This window comes from Anomaloglossus baeobatrachus, chromosome 11 (assembly GCF_048569485.1).
Source record: "Anomaloglossus baeobatrachus isolate aAnoBae1 chromosome 11, aAnoBae1.hap1, whole genome shotgun sequence".
NCBI lineage: Eukaryota > Metazoa > Chordata > Amphibia > Anura > Aromobatidae > Anomaloglossus > Anomaloglossus baeobatrachus.
This window is the reverse complement of record NC_134363.1, coordinates 169447621-169465499: the sequence shown is the minus strand read 5'-3', so window position 1 is coordinate 169465499 and position 17879 is coordinate 169447621.

Here is a 17879-nt window from a genome sequence, read left to right as displayed (position 1 = left end):
GATCACTTTGCGGTCACCAACAAAATGGCTCTGCATTGCGATCTTAAACTTCATCTTCTCTTATCCTGTTGGAAACACCCAAATTTAGGGGGGTGGGAGGTGACATCACACACAGGAGAGCAGATTCTGCCCACTTTTACTGCAGCTGTAATGTGAGATAAACCTACAGTAGGATTTCAGCAGCTACTCCCCCTAGCGTTTGAGCGGAAAATATCAAACTATTTAAAAAAAAATTATATTTTCCTAATTAAAAACCAATCTTTAATCAAAACATTAATATTTTACTTTTTTTTCAGTTATTGAAATGTATGTATTTTTTGGACAACACCTTTCCTTTAAAAATAACATATGTATGCAAGGGTAAAATTAGTTGGAAAGAGGAATATACATAGATTTATTTATATATATATATCATACACACACACACACACACACACACACACACACACACACACACACACACACACACACACACACACACACACACACACTTTGTGCAGAATTATTAGGCAAATGAGTATTGTGCTCACATGATCCTTTTTATACATGTCGTCCTACTCCAAGCTGTATAGGCTGAGAGACAACTACCAATGAAGTAAATCAGGTGATGGCATCTCTGTAATGAGGAGGGGTGCGGTGTAATGACATCAACACCCTATATAAGGTGTGCTTAATTATTAGGCAACTTCCTTTCCTTTGGCAAAATGGGTCAGAAGAAAGATTTGACAGGCTCTGAAAAGTTCAAAATTGTGAGATGCCTTGCAGAGGGATGCAGAGTCTTGAAATTGCCAAACTTTTGAAGTGTGATCACCGAACAATCAAGTGTTTCATGGCAAATAGCCAACAGGGTCGCAAGAAGCGTGTTGGGCAAAAAAGGCGCAAAATAACTGCCCATGAATTGAGGAAAATCAAGCGTGAAGCTGCCAAGATGCCATTTGCCACCAGTTTGGCCATATTTCAGAGCTGCAATGTTACTGGAGTATCAAAAACCACAAGGTGTGCCATACTCGGGGACATGGCCAAGGTAAGGAAGGCTGAAAAACCACCACCTCTGACCAAGAAACATAAGATAAAACCTCAAGACTGGGCCAAGAAACATCTTAAGACTGATTTTTCAAAGGTTTTATGGACTGATGAAATGAGAGTGACTCTTGATGGGGCAGATGGATGGGCCAGAGGCTGATCAGTAAAGGGCAGAGAGTTCCACTCCGACTCAGACGCCAGCAAGGTGGAGGTGGGGTACTGGTATGGGCTGGTGTCATCAAAGATCAACTTGTGGGACCTTTTTGAGCTGAAGATGGAGTGAAGCTCAACTCCCAGACCTACTGCCAGTTTCTGGAAGACAACTTCTTCAAGCAGTGGTACAGGAAGAAGTCGGTATCGTTCAAGAAAAACCTGATTTTCATGCAGGACCATGCTCCATCACATGCATCCAACTACTCCACAGCGTGGCTGGCCAGTAAAGGTCTAAAAGATGAAAAAATAATGACATGGCCACCTTGTTCACCTGATCTGAACCCCATAGAGAACCTGTGGTCCCTCATAAAATGTGAGATCTACAGGGAGGGAAAACAGTCCACCTCTGGGAGCAGTGTCTGGAGGCTGTGGTGGCTGCTGCACGCAATGTGGATCGTAAACAGATCAAGCAATGACAGACTCTATGGATGGTAGGCTGTTGAGTGTCATCAGAAAGAAAGGGGGCTATATTGGTCACTAATTTTTTTGGGGTTTTGTTTTTGTATGTCAGAAATGTTTATTTCTAAATTTTGTGCAGTTATATTGGTTTACCTGGTGAAAATAAACAAGATGGGAATAATTTGTTTTTTATTAAATTGCCTAATAATTCTGCACAGTAATAGTTACCTGCACAAACAGATATCCTCCTAAGATAGCCAAATCTAAAAAAAAACCCCTCCAACTGCCAAAAATATTAAGCTTTGATATTTGAGTCTTCCTTTCTCGCCTTTTCATTGGGGGACACAGACAGTGGGTTATGTGTTGTCTCCAGGGGAGGCTTGACACTAGGTTTAAAAAAGAGTTAGCTCCTCCTCCCACAGCTTATAACCCCAGCTAGGCGGGAACTAGCTCAGTTCTTTTTAGTGTCAGCAGGGAGGCTGACACGTCTGGCTGAGCCCCAGGCCAGCTCATGTTTTTTGTTTATTTTTTCTTTGTGATTTTATTCTATTTTTGACTATGGGGCAATACCAGGGTGTGCTCACCCTCGTTCCCCCCCCGCTTACGGGCAGTGGAAACCTGGAGTGCAAAATTCGTCAGTCTTCCCTCGCGCCCAAGTGGTCGGGTCTGCGTACCCCTCCAAGCTCCCTGCAAGCACCTCACAAAGGTAGCTCCAGAGGGCTAAGCAGAGCCGAGCACCTGCTAGCCTTGAGCTCAAGATGCGTCCCCGAGATCTCCGCATCCCAGGACCGACGCGTCTTCAGACGGAGCAAGAGCAGGTAGGGAGACGTCGTGTATCCGTCCCCTGCATCCAACCGCCGCCTGAGGAGGTGCCGGTGGGGCGATGCAGGCCGTGTTCCCGGGGAAGCACCATAAATTTAACTCCCGGTTTTGGCCTCCATTCTAGCAATGCCCCCTCCACTGCTCTAGAAGCTGCTCCCTCTAGTGGGCCGTCTCTCCTCTTCTTGCTGCCAGAGAACACTGGACTCCATTACATGTGGGGAGCAGACACAGGTGAGATCTCCTCCTTGGCTCTACGATTCTGCAGCACTATATACCGCTCTGCTCAGTGGTATATCGCTGTCTTTCTAGCGGTGTGTGTCTGCTGGCTGGCGGTGTATATCAGCTTTTAGCGGTATATACTGACTGTGTCTGCAGGTATATACTGACTATTTGGCAGTGTATGCCACTTTACTATTGGTATATACCAGCTCTGTATAGCAGTCCCTTAATAATACTGCTAGCAGCTCCTCACCCACAGTAGTGTAATACTGCTAGAGGCTCACTGTACTAATTGTACGTTTGTTGCTGACATGCGTAAAAACCGCAAGGGTGATAAAGCTTCCCAGGCATCCTCTATGGACCTGTACTATGCTTGTACCACCTGTGGACGCTCGTTTTCTAATGGCCGAAGCTATCCACTCTGCCGGGCCTGCGATGCCCCTACTACAGTGTCACAACAGGCGTTGCCGGACCAGGGGGTCGTGCAATCTGTGGGTTCGGCCCCGGCCACCATTCAGGCGGCACCCCCGTCTGATGAGGCTATCCCTGCATGGGCTCTTCTGATGTCTAAAAGGTTAGATGACCTGGCCGCTCAGATATCCCAGCCTTCCACAGGCTCCCGCAGCCTCCCCCGGCTCAGCTCCCTCAGAGGAGCCCGCCTTCGTCTGGTGTATCATCCCCAGTACATAAAAAGCCTGTCTCCAAAAGGCGCCATTGCGACCGCTCCGCCTCGTCTGACTCTCACGATGGTCAGTCTGACTCAGGCTCCGTGACCTTTAGTAGTCACGATTCCCGAGACTCTGACTCTCATTCAGATGTCCCTTCTGAGTCTAGGCATATGGAAGACACTTTAATAGCGGCTGTCAATCACTCTCTGTCGATTTCTGAGCAGCCCTCGGACCCGACTTCTCAGTCCGGCAATCAAGCGAGCCAAGAAGCCTCCTAAGTCCTTTGCCCAGGATACGATTTTTCATCAAATCATATCTAAATGGTGGGATTACCCTGATAGGAAGTTTAATCAAAAATCCTCCCCTTCATTCGCTTATCCCTTTCCTCCGGAAATGGTTAAGCCCTGGTCGGTACCCCCCGTTGTGGATCCGCCAGTATCCAGACTGGCTAAACACACGGTTATGTCTGTTTCAGACAACACGTCTCTCAAGGACTCGTCCGACCGCGCAGTTGAGGCTGTGGTCAAATCTATTTTCCAGGCTTCGGGCTCCTCTCTGCGCCCCCTGTTTGCTATGACATGGGTGGCACGAGCTATGAGCGTGTGGAGTAGGAACCTGCGCAAGTTGCTTCGCCCTTGCAATATTCCTCCAGAGGCTCTTGAGATTCTTGATTTGTTCTCTCTCGCCTCTAATTATTTTCTTCATGGCTCCCTAGATGCAGCTAGCTGGTCAGTCCTAACAGCAGCCAATGCTGTCTTAGCCCGCAGGGTTCTGTGGCTGAAAATATGGAATGCGGACAGTGCCTCCAAGAAGTCCCTGTCCACACTTCTCTTCCAGGGTCTTCGTCTGTTTGGTGAATCCCTGGACAAACTCATATCTGAGGCGACGGGTGGTAAAAGTACCATTCTACCACAAAAGTGGCCTGTAGCCAGAAATTTCAAAAAATCTTCTTGGCGCAGGCAGTCCTTTCGGCCTGCCCCCCAAAAGCCATCGGCCCAAGGACCGTCCCAACGTTCAGATCGAGGATCCGGTTCCTCAAGGGGCTCGTCTTGGCGTTCCCACTCCAAGCAACCTAAACCCAAAGGACCTCGCTCTGTACAGGCCCCCTCAGCATGACGCCAGGTATCCTGCAGATCCGACTCCTGTGGGAGGGCGGCTTCTGCTTTTTCAGGATATCTGGCTAGACCACACTCACGATGCTTTGGTTCGAGAAATCGTCACCTCGGGTTACAAAATCGATTTCCATTCCCTGCCGGCCAACAGGTTTCTGCGTTCTCGTCTTCCAAAGTCCAAAACACAAAGTCAGGCCTTATTTCAGGCCATAGCCTCTTAAGGCTATGTGCGCACTGGGAAATGGAATTTTCTTGAGAAAATTCCGCATGCTCTCAAAGATTACCGCACCCGTGGTAAAAAACCGCGGCAAACCGCACCCGAAAACCGCATGCGGTTTGCTGCGGTTTCACCGCGATATTGTTCGCGGTATTGCCGCGGTTTTGCCGCGTGCGGGTTGGGATGTGCTTTATTGCATTCAATGCAATAAAGCACATTGAAAAAAAAAGAAAAAAAAAAGTCATTTAATTCTGAGATAGATAGACAGAAGAATAGAGGGATAGATAGATAAACCGACAGAGGGATAGATAGATAGATAGATAGATAGAGGACAGATCGCTGCATTTCCCACGGTCGGCAGTGAGTTCACATTTCCGGCCGTGGGAAATGACCGGTAATTACCTCTGCTGTCTGCTTCTTTCATTCAGCGCTGTGTCTGTGACAGTCGCGGCTGGATGTAAGCAGCGCAGGACGCCGGAGCTGTGGATTACGCCGGAGCTTTGGTGCGGGAGGGGTTAATAAAATGGTGAACGAGGCTTGTTTGTTTTATTTAAAATAAAGGATTTTTCGGTGTCTGTGTTTTATTCACTTTACTTACGGGTTGATCATGTCAGCTGTCACATAGACGCTGCCATGATCAAGCCTGGAGTTAATGGCGGTGATCCACCACCATTAACCCCTTGTATTACCTTGCCTGCCACTGCTACACGGCGGCAAGAAGAGCCGGGGACACGCCGGTGCTGCCGCATAATGCATGCGACAGTCCCGGGGCAGCTGCGGCTGATATTCTCGGCTGCGGGAGGGGGAGTGAGGCAGGGGACATTAACCCTACCCCTCTCCCTCCCCAGCCTGAGAATACCGGGCCGCCGCTGTGTGCTTACCTCGGCTGGACGGTAAATATACAGCGGAGCCCACGTTCTTTGTGTTCTATATTTCTGTTTTCTTTCTATGTGTGTTCTATGTGTCTGTGATCTATGTCTGTGATGTCTGTGTGTGTCTGTGTGTGTGTTTACTCTCTGCACGGCTTCCTCTTCCTGTAATTACATCACTTCCCTGCAAAACCACAGACAGGCGATGTATATTACCGGAGGTAAACCGCGAAATACCGCAGGGAATAACGCAGGAAAACGCAGTGAACCGCACAGAATTTGCTGCCTGCGTTATTCCCTGCGGGATTTCATGATTAACATTGGAGTCAATGGAGTGAAATCCCGCAGCGATGTGCGGAAAAGAATTGACATGCAATTGTTTTTGCTGCGGGAATCCCGCAGCAAAACATGCAGCTGTCAAATTCCGCCTAGTGCGCACAGGATTTTTTTTGCCCATAGGTTTTGCTGGTGATTCACTGCAGAGATGTTATGAACATTTTCTGCAGCGAAACATGCAGCAAAACCGCAAAAAATCCGCGGCAAAATCCGGTAAGTGCGCACATAGTCTTACAGAAAGCAAACGTTATCATTCCAGTGCCCCTGGAACAGCGTGGCAAAGGTTTCTATTCAAACCTTTTTGTTGTTCCCAAAAAAGATGGCTCTGTCCGCCCTATCTTGGACCTCAAACGGCTGAACAAATTCGTACGGATTCGAACTTTCCGAATGGAATCATTGAGAGCAGTACTAGCCGCCATGGAACCTGGAGAATTCCTAGCTTCCATAGACGTTCAAGATGCTTATTTACACATTCCCATATGTGTCTTTCATCAACGGTTCCTTCGCTTTGCTGTAGGACACCGTCATTTCCAATTCAGGGCCCTCCCCTTTGGGCTCTCCACTGCGCCTCGGGTCTTTACAAAGGTCATGGCGGCCGTCATGTCAATTTTACACCCCAGAGGCATCCTGGTCGTTCCCTATTTGGACGACCTTCTTGTCAAAGGGAGCTCTCTTCACGTTTGCTCAGAAAGCATGCAGATTTGCCTAGACACGCTGTCAAGGCTAGGATGGCTTATCAACTTCAACAAGTCATCCCTCATTCCTCATCAGCGCATCACCTTTCTAGGTATGCTGATAGACACGGCTCAGTCCCGGGTTTTTCTTCCAGAGGACAAGAGGTCTTCCCTGATCCGGGTCGCCCAATCCCTCCGCTCTCGCCGTCACACATCCCTTCGGAATGGAATGAGAGTGTTAGGCAAGATGGTGGCAGTCATAGAAGCCGTGTCCTTTGCCACTTCCATCTGCGCCCTCTACAACTGGATCTTCTATCCTCCTGGGACAAGAATCCAGCTTCCCTGGACCGGTCAGTCCGCCTGTCTCTGTCTGCGCTCAGCTCCCTCGTCTGGTGGACTCAAGCCTCATCCCTATCTCAAGGGAAGTCCTTCCGCCCGGTCCACTGGCAGGTAGTCACGACGGATGCCAGCCTGATAGGCTTGGGGGCGGTGTTTCTCCACCACAGTGTTCAGGGACGCTGGTCTCCTTCCGAGCGCTCTTTGCACATCAATGTTCTGGAGATCAGAGCAATATTTTTGGGCCTTCAGAATTTTCAACCCTTACTATTGGGCCTCCCTGTTCGGATCCAGTCAGACAATGCCACTGCCGTGGCTTACATCAACCGTCAGGGAGGAACTCGCAGCAAGGCAGCAATGAAGGAAGTATCCAGGATTCTTCTTTGGGCAGAGAAGCACATCCCCATTATTTCAGCTGTCCATATCCCAGGGGTAGGCAACTGAGCCGCAGACTTTCTCAGCAGGCAAGGTCTAGCGGCAGGGGAATGGTCCCTCCACGACGAAGTGTTCCATCAGATCACTCTTCGTTGGGGACTCCCGGATGTGGACCTCATGGCGTCTCGAATGAATGCCAAAATACATCCCTTCATATCTCGGTCGAGAGACCCGCTAGCGCTCGGCTCCGACGCCCTAGTCTTTCCATGGTCGCAGTTTCGCCTGCCCTACATCTTCCCTCCTTTTTTCTCATTCCGAGAGTAATCAAGAAAATCAAAGCGGAGGGAATCCTGGTGATCCTCGTGGCCCCGGACTGGCCCAGGAGAGCCTGGTATCCAGAGCTCCTCCAACTTCTCAGCGACACTCCCTGGCGTCTTCCCGACTGCCCGGATCTTCTGTCGCAAGGTCCAATATTCCACCAGAATACAGCCCAGCTGCATTTGACGGCGTGGCGCTTGAATCCCTGATTCTAGCCAAATCGGGTCTTTCTTCCATGGTAGTTCATACCATGCTTAATGCTCGGAAGCCTTCCTCCGCCAGCATTTACCACAGGACCTGGAAGACCTATCTTTCCTAGTGTGACCGTCATAATCGGTCGCCCCTGACCTTTTCAATCCCTAATGTTCTTGCTTTTCTGCAAGACGGTCTGGACTCGGGTCTTGCTCTCAGTACCCTTAAAGGACAAGTTTCTGCCTTGTCGATTTTTTTTTTTCCAGAAGCAGCTGGCTACTCGCCCTCAGGTCCGTACCTTTCTTCAAGGGGTAGCGCATTTGGTCCCTCCTTATCGCCACCCCTTAGATCCCTGGGATCTGAATCTGGTTCTGGGAGTCCTTCAACTTCCTCCTTTCGAACCTCTGAGAGAAATATCTCTTCAACGACTGTCTTCGAAAGTTGCCTTTTTAGTCGCTATTACCTCTATCAGGCGAGTGTCCGAACTGGCAGCTCTGTCCTGTCGCTCAACTTACCTGATATTCCATCATGATAAGGTGGTCCTTCGGCCTTCCCCCGCCTTCCTTCCGAAGGTCGTATCCTCTTTCCACCTGAACGAGGACATTGTGTTGCCGTCATTCTGCCCGGCCCCGGTCCACTCCTTTTGAGAAAGCCCTTCACACTCTCGATCTTGTCAGGGCTCTGCGGATCTACATATCCAGAACAGTGCAGTTGCGCAAGTCCGATGCTTTCTTCGTCCTCCTAGTAGGACACAAAAAGGGCAACCCGGCGTCTAAATCCACGATTTCTCGATGGATCAGGACTTCCATCTATGAGGCATACAAAGCACGAGGTGCCGTTCCCCCTCAATCTGTGCGGGCTCACTCTACACGAGCAGTGGGTGCCTCCTGGGCTATCCGCCATCAGGCTTAGGCGGCCCAACTTTGCAAGGCCGCTACCTGGTCCAGTGTGCACACGTTCACAAAATTCTACAGAGTGCATACGCATGCCTCCGCGGATGCTGCTCTTGGAAGACAAGTCCTTCAGGCAGCAGTGGCCACTTATAAATGGGCTACTGCCCGGTTCTTGACAGTGTTTTTATATGTGTTCACTGCAGTTGCAGTTGTTAGTCAGCTCTTAGTCTGATGTTATACACTGTTAATAGTTCAGTTCCCACCCAGGGATTGCTTTGGGACGTCCAACTGTCTGTGTCCCCCAATGAAAAGGCGAGAAAGGAAAGGACATTTTTGTGTACTCACCGTAAAATGTCTTTCTTGGAGCCTTTCATTGGGGGACACAGCTCCCGCCCTTGTGGTTTTGGTTGTCCTTTTCCTACTGCTTTTACACCAAACTGAGCTAGTTCCCGCCTAGCTGGGGTTATATGCTGTGGGAGGAGGAGCTAACTCTTTTTTTAAAACCTATTGTCAAGCCTCCCTGGAGACACCATAATACCCACTGTCTGTGTCCCCCAGTGAAAGGCTCCAAGAAAGACATTTTACGGTGAGTACACAAAAATGTCCTTTTTGGGTTGATGGAGAACATAATTGTTGAGCAATAATCAAAAAAATCCTAAAATACAACTTACCTAATAATTCTGCACACGGTGTATACTTTCGATGACATTAGAACTCAGAACAAATATGGAAACATTTCCATAATGGAGTTTTGTTTTTGTTTTGTTTTTTTCCTCACAAACAATGACTCCATAGGCTTTTTCAGTCTTTGCTAGTGCACTATCGCAGCAATTATGCTTCAGTGCCTGTAGGACATTCTGTGCACTTGAAGGAAAGCTGAAAATTTAGACTTTATTATCAAGAAACTTTACTATATGTAGGATGGTCAATATGTGGTGATCCTGAAAGTTCTCTCTTTGCTGCTTGGGCAGCATAGAGGATACACCAGGGACCCATAATTATTGTGTGAATGAGACTATCAGAATAGGACTCATCACTGGAACCAAAAAAGTTGGCCAATGAGAACATCTTTGCACCCTGGACTCAAGAACATACACTACAGTTCAAAAGTTTAGGGTCACTTAGATATTTCCTTTTTTTTTTTTTTTTAAGGAAAGCACATTTCTATTTTTCAATGAAGCTAACATTTAATTAAACTAATACACTCTATACATTGTTAATGTGGTAAATGACTATTCTAGCTGCAAACATCTGGTTTTTAATGCTATAGCTACATAGGTGTATAGAGGCCTCGGGAGACCTTGGTGGCCATTCAACTGGCCCACGATGACCAATCCACTTTCCAGGACACTGTTCATGTAGGAATGCTCGGACCTCACACCCATAATGTGGTGGTGCACCATCACCGGTCTAAGCCTTCCTACATGAACAGTGTCCTGGAAAGTGGATTGGTCATTGTGGGCCAGTTGAAGGGCCACCAAGGTCTCCCGTTCTGACCCCCTTAGACTTTTATCTTTTGGGTCATCTGAAGGCAATTGTCTATGCTGTGAGGATACAAGATGTGCAGCATCTGAAACAGACACTGGAAGCCTGTGTTAGCATTTTTTCTGCAGTGTTGCTATCAGTGTGTCAAGAGTGGGAGAAGGTTGCATTGACAATCCAACACAACGGGCAGCACTTTGAACACATTTTATAAGTCGCCATAAAATTGTAAATAACTAATGAACAAATAAAGTTACTGTACGTTAAAACCAAGCCCACCATTGTTTTTCTTGTGAAATTCTTAAGTATTAAGTATTGACCCTCTTCCCATTGGAAAAAATAAAGTTGCATCCAAAATGGCTCACTTCAAAATGACCGCTATGCTCACCACCCATCTTGAAAAGTTTCCCCCCTCCCATATACTAATGAGCCACAAACAGGAAGTTGATACCACCAACCATTCCCATTTTATTTAGGTGTATCCATATAAATGGCCCACCATGTAGTATGATCTATTACTGATCGCATAGGAAATGTGGATTGCTTGACTAATTTTAATATTATTATTTAACGGTCTTCAGCTTGATCTCGAGCCATGGTGACTTGATGGATGGATGCTCTGTGGGAAGATTAATCTTATGCAAGTCCAGGTAGGTCCATCAGGCTCTTCACCAATATCTTGATTGTATCAAGCCATCAGGTTACTGGTCTTCCTCTTTGCCTTGTTCCTTCTTCTGATCATGATGTTCTCCGGTGACTGCTCTCTTCGTATGATGTGTCCAAAGTAGGTAAGTCAAAGCTTGGTGATCCTTGGCTCGTGTGAAATGTCTGGCTTGATTTATTCCAAAATTATTGTTCTAATTGCCATCCATGATATTGATAACATCCTTCTCCAACAACACATTATGAAGGTGTTGATTCTTCTTTGTCTTGTGATTATCAGAGGTCATGTATGCCTTCCATTTTCTTATTATTGCTCCCACAGTTGATTTCATCACGCCAAGCTGCTTGCCTATTGCAGAATCAGTCTTCCCAGCCTGGTGCAGGGCTACAATTTTATTTCTGGTCTCCTTTGACAGCTCTTTGGTCTTCACCATAGTGGAGTTTGGAGTGTGAATGTTTGTGGTTGTGGACAGGTGTCTTTTATACTGATAACAAGTTCATACAGGTGCCATTACTACAGGTAATGAGTGGAGGACAGAGGAGCCTCTTAAAGAAGAAGTTACAGGTCTGTCAGAGCCAGAAATCTTGCATGTTTTAGGTGACTAAATACTTATTCTCCACCATAATTTGCAAAAAAAATTTTTTACCAAATCAGACGCGTTGATTCTCTCAATTTATTTTCTTATTTCTTATCTTTATAAGTGGGAGAACTTGCACAATTGGTGGCTGGCTAAATATTATTTTCCCCAGTGTGTGTGTGTGTGTGTGTGTGTGTGTATTTTTATATAATATATATATATATATATATATATATATATATATATATATATATATATATATATATATATATATATTTATATATATATATATATATATATATATTATAATATAATGTGTAATATATGATTAGTACGTATACATGTATAGAGGTAGGTGTGTGTGTATTTATCGATCTACCTATTTTATTTTAAATTTATTTATTTACAGTGTAGTTGCTAACTATGTGCCTAGCGCCGCTGGCGGAAACGGACAGAAAAGGGCCACTGTCCAAGAAGAATATAGGTCCGTTTGCAGTCCAAGAGCTCATAAAAATTCAAAATTGCACCTGCTTTCAAGATAGAAATGGACCCCCTTACCTCTTGGACCCCTGTACGGCCGCACAGATTGCACCAATGGTATATCCACCCCTGCCTGGCTCGAGTCTACACTCCACCTATCGACCGAGCAACAGCTTCTTTTCTGCTCTGTTGCCAGATCGTTACTGCCAACATCATGCTGATTGGGAAGTCAGCTGTCAATCAGCATGATATCGGCAGTCATGCCCCTTCAACATAGCGGCCTGAAAAAAGGAAGAGCTACTCTGCTGAAATGGAGTAGCTACATCGCCAGCAAAAGGAGTTAGTACCTGTCGTGTGCCGTGCTGTGTACATCAGGGAGGTGGTTACTTCTGTTAGCAACTACCTGCCTGTTTTTACTTTTTAAGCACATAGTAGAAAAAATAAATTCCTGGACCAGCCCGATAATGTTTACTTATCAAATTGGGTTCCTGTAACTCATAGAGCCCCGCTGAGAAAGCATCTGAAATGCAATGGGTCAAATATATACAGTGCAGACGAAAAGTTTGGACACACCTTCTCATTCAAAGAGTTTTCTTTATTTTCAGGACTCTGAAAATTGTAGGTTCACATTGAAGGCATCAAAACTATGAATTAAAACGTGGAATGAAATACTTAAAAAAAAAAAAAAAAAAGTGAAACAACTGAAAATATGTCTTATATTCTAGGTTCTTCAAAGTAGCCACCTTTTGCTTTGATTACTGCTTTGCACACTCTTGGCATTCTCTTGATGAGCTTCAAGAGGTAGTCACCGGAAATGGTTTTCCAACAGTTTTGAAGGATTTCCCAGAGATGCTTAGCACTTGTTGGCCCTTTTGCCTTCACTCTGCGGTCCAGATCACCCCAAACCATCTCGATTGGGTTCAGGTCTGGTGACTGTGAAGACCAGGTCATCTGGCGTAGCATCCCATCACTCTCCTTCTTAGTCAAATAGCCCTTCATAGCCTGGAGGTGTGTTTGGGGTCATTGTCCTGTTGAAAAATAAATGATGGTCCAACTAAACGCAAACCTGATGGAATAGCACGCCGCTGCAAGATGCTGTGGTAGCCATGCTGGTTCTGTATGCCTTCAATTTTGAATAAATCCCCAACAGTCTCACCAGCAAAGCACCATCACACCTCCTCCTCCATGCCTCACGGTGGGACCAGCCATGTAGAGTCCATCCGTTCACCTTTTCTACAAAGACACGGTGGTTGGATCCAAAGATCTCAAATTCGGACTCATTAGACCAACGCACAGATTTCCACTGGTCTAATGTCCATTCCTTTTGTTCTTTAGCCCAAATAAGTATCTTCTGCTTGTTGCCTGTCTTTAGCAGTGCTTTCCTAGCAGCTATTTTACCATGAAGGCCTGCTGCACAAAGTCTCCTCTTAACAGTTGTTCTAGAGATGAGAAGGTGTGTCCAAACTTTTGGTCTGTACTGTACGTATTGTACATTCTGTAGAGAGAACTTATGGGGAAAGTCGTCATGATGGTCTTGGCCGAATCCAGAAGAAAGTGAAAAGTGAACGACTATGATCAGTTGTTAGGGTTAAGAATTAAGTAACCTAAAATACTTAATTCAGCCATTTCATAGACCCTGATACGCAGCTTAGTTGATGTAAACTAACACATATATTTATGAATGCTTTTGTTTCTTTACTAATACATATATAATATATATATATCCAATGATTTTCCTTAATTCAATATGTAAGCATATGTAATTCAAAGATGGCTCCTGTTTTCTGGATACCACCCAAAAATGACCATGTGAAGAATGCTTAAAGTTTGGATTCACCGATCCAGCAGAGACTATGCGAATTCCTATACGTCCTGAGCCCGACCTGCAATACTTGATTGGACTATATTTTGTCTACACCCTTTACTCCCCTAGAACAAAGGCTTTGTGAAAAATAAACGAGCAGAATTCTTTTGGCGCTCGTCATGGAAGAAAGCTCATAACCGATCTAGAGTCTGTTATTTCTTTCTCGTGTGCACACATGACATCCCAGATAATCTGAAAAAGGCAGTCAGACCTTTAAGAGACTCTTTGTAGTCTCATCTCAACACAGTCACTAGATTTATCTGTACAGTATAGACCAGAGATTTGCAGAGCACTGGTATCTACCGCTATATGGTCACTGGTTATTGGGAGGGTCATAATACAGTGTTTTTTGTTTGGTAATATTGGTCTTGGTCTACTGGATTTTGTTTAATAACAGTATGGTGGTATTATTTGGCAGCTAGGCTATTCTATATTATTTGTGGTTTTCTTTGTCGCTCCATTGGGAGATCCAGACAATTGGGTGTATAGCTTCTGCCTCCGGAGGCCACACAAAGTATTACACTTTAAAAGTGTAACCCCTCCCCTCTGCCTATACACCCTCCCGTGCATCACGGGCTCCTCAGTTTTTATGCTTTGTGTGGAAGGAGGCACACATCCACTCATGCATTCTCATATTAGTTATATCGGTTGGAAGAAAAGTGGGCCCCCACGGGGCCCCCGGCATGTTCCCTTCTCACCCCACTACGTCGGCGGTGCTGTTAAGGTTGAGGTACCCATTGCGGGTACAAAGGCCGGAGCCTCATGCCGTTTTCCTTCACCATCCCTTAGCGGCTCTGGGAGAAGTGGGATCCTGACCGGTCATCCATTTACTGGGACCGTGCTCCCTCCGCAGCCCCTGTGGGAATCTGCCGGACAGGAGTCTATTCATCCTCAGGGACCGGGCCCTGCATCTCTAAGGTACTCTGTGTCCCCATGGGGGCTGTGCATGGAGCGCCTTCATCCCGGACGCTGCAGCAGATGCTGATTTGTGAAGAGCGGCGGACTTCCGCGCCGACCGCGCCTGCTTGTCGGCCGCGGTCTTAAATTTAGTCCCCGGCTTCATTGCGGCCTAGTAGCAAAAACTCCCGCCCCCGGGCCTGTCTGTCAGGGGTAAGGGCGGGACTGCCGACCTGACGTCGGATGTGAGGGCCGGAGCATCCTGTATGTTTCCTCCCCCCTCACTGATCACTGTGGGGACCCCAGATTCCCGCACTTTTCTAGCGCCGCCCACGGCTCCACTCCTCCCCAGAGAGCTCCGGCAGCCATTTTTCTGGCATTCTGCCGGTGGAGTATTACCAGGAAAGAGCTCTGCAACTCTGGGAGACCTAAGGCAGGGAATCTGGAGGACACACGCTCCGCTTTTTAGCGGTCGGTAAGCCACACCGGTCACCCGGTGCTGGTCCCCTTAGGGTGCCGGAATAGATACTATATACAGTTAGGTCCAGAAATATTTGGACAGTGACACAATTTTCACGAGTTGGGCTCTGCATGCCACCACATTGGATTTGAAATGAAACCTCTACAACAGAATTCAAGTGCAGATTGTAACGTTTAATTTGAAGGTTTGAACAAAAATATCTGATAGAAATTGTAGGAATTGTACACATTTCTTTACAAACACTCCACATTTTAGGAGGTCAAAAGTAATTGGACAAATAAACCAAACCCCAAAAAAAAATTATTTTCAATATTTTGTTGCGAATCCTTTGGAGGCAATCACTGCCTTAAGTCTGGAACCCATGGACATCACCAAACGCTGGGTTTCCTCCTTCTTAATGCTTTGCCAGGCCTTTACAGCCGCAGCCTTCAGGTCTTGCTTGTTTGTGGGTCTTTCCGTCTTAAGTCTGGATTTGAGCAAGTGAAATGCATGCTCAATTGGGTTAAGATCTGGTGATTGACTTGGCCATTGCAGAATGTTCTACTTTTTTGCACTCATGAACTCCTGGGTAGCTTTGGTTGTATTATTGGGGTCATTGTCCATCTGTACTATGAAGCGCCGTCCGATCAACTTTGCGGCATTTGGCTGAATCTGGGCTGAAAGTATATCCCGGTACACTTCAGAATTCATCCGGCTACTCTTGTCTGCTGTTGTGTCATCAATAAACACAAGTGACCCAGTGCCATTGAAAGCCATGCATGCCCATGCCATCACGTTGCCTCCACCATGTTTTACAGAGGATGTGGTGTGCCTTGGATCATGTGCCGTTCCCTTTCTTCTCCAAACTTTTTTCTTCCCATCATTCTGGTAAAGGTTGATCTTGGTCTCATCTGTCCATAGAATACTTTTCCAGAACTGAGCTGGCTTCATGAGGTGTTTTTCAGCAAATTTAACTCTGGCCTGTCTATTTTTGGAATTGATGAATGGTTTGCATCTAGATGTGAACCCTTTGTATTTACTTTCATGGAGTCTTCTCTTTACTGTTGACTTAGAGACAGATACACCTACTTCACTGAGCGTGTTCTGGACTTCAGTTGATGTTATGAACGGGTTCTTCTTCACCAAAGAAAGTATGCGGCGATCATCCACCACTGTTGTCATCCGTGGACGCCCAGGCCTTTTTGAGTTCCCAAGCTCACCAGTCAATTCCTTTTTTCTCAGAATGTACCCGACTGTTGATTTTGCTACTCCAAGCATGTCTGCTATCTCTCTGATGGATTTTTTCTTTTTTTTCAGCCTCAGGATGTTCTGCTTCACCTCAATTGAGAGTTCCTTAGACCGCATGTTGTCTGGTCACAGCAACAGCTTCCAAATGCAAAACCACACACCTGTAATCAACCCCAGACCTTTTAACTACTTCATTGATTACAGGTTAACGAGGGAGATGCCTTCAGAGTTAATTGCAGCCCTTAGAGTCCCTTGTCCAATTACTTTTGGTCCCTTGAAAAAGAGGAGGCTATGCATTACAAAGCTATGATTCCTAAACCCTTTCTCCGATTTGGATGTGAAAACTCTCATATTGCAGCTGGGAGTGTGCACTTTCAGCCCATATTATATATATGATTGTATTTCTGAACATGTTTTTGTAAATAGCTAAAATAACAAAACTTGTGTCACTGTCCAAATATTTCTGGACCTAACTGTATATATATTTCTGTTCGGTCGGGCTATATACCTTTTCCCATATACCCTCAGTGATCACTCTCCTAGGAGACAACAGCATGTCGTCCACAAGGAGCAAGGGTGCTAAGGCACAGGGTTATTTTGCGACCTGTACCTCTTGTGCGGCTATGTTACCTGCGGGTTCCACCTACCCTCACTGTGAGCAATGCTCGACCCCTGTTTTGCTTGCTCAGCCGGAGCCTCGGTCACTAGTGGGCCCCTCGGTTCAGGTAGACCCCCCTGCTCCCCCTGTCCAGGCGGCAGGGACAGAGTTTGCCGTTTTTGCTGAGAAACTCTCTGAGTCACTTTCACAATCCATGGCTCAGTCTATGGACAAATGGTCTGCCAAGCTGCTTGAAGCTTTGCAGTCCAGACCGGTCCTTACACAGGCCCCGGGCCCTGTTGGATCGTCGCCTCCAGGCCCCTCTCGGTCCGCGCCGCAGCGCGCTCCCGGGGGGGGCCCTAGGTCTCACGTGGAGGACTCCTGCCCGGACCACAGTCCCAGACCGGCTAAGCGGGCTCGCTGGGAATCTTCCCCGACTTCTTCACGCTGCTCGGGTTCCCAACTTGAGGACTCTCTGGAGGACGAGGCGGACGTCGCAGCTCAGGGCTCTGACCCTGACGTTGCTCTCAATCTTGATACACCTGAAGGGGACGCCTTAGTAAATGACCTTATCTCGTCCATCAACCAGGTGTTAGATCTATCTCCCCCGCCTCCACCTGTAGAGGAGTCGACTTCTCAGCAGGAGAAACACCAGTTTCGGTTCCCTAAACGTACACGGAGTGCGTTTTTCGATCACTCTAACTTCAGAGATGCTGTCCAGAAGCCCAGAGCGGTTCCGGACAAGCGCTTTACTAAGCGCCTTACTTACACACGTTACCCCTTCCCCTCTGACGTAGTTAAGGGTTGGGCTCAATGTCCCAAGGTGGATCCTCCAGTCTCTAGATTGGCGGCTAGATCTGTGGTATCGGTTGCAGATGGCTCATCGCTAAAAGATGCCACTAACAGGCAGATAGAGCTCCTGGTGAAATCCATCTATGAAGCC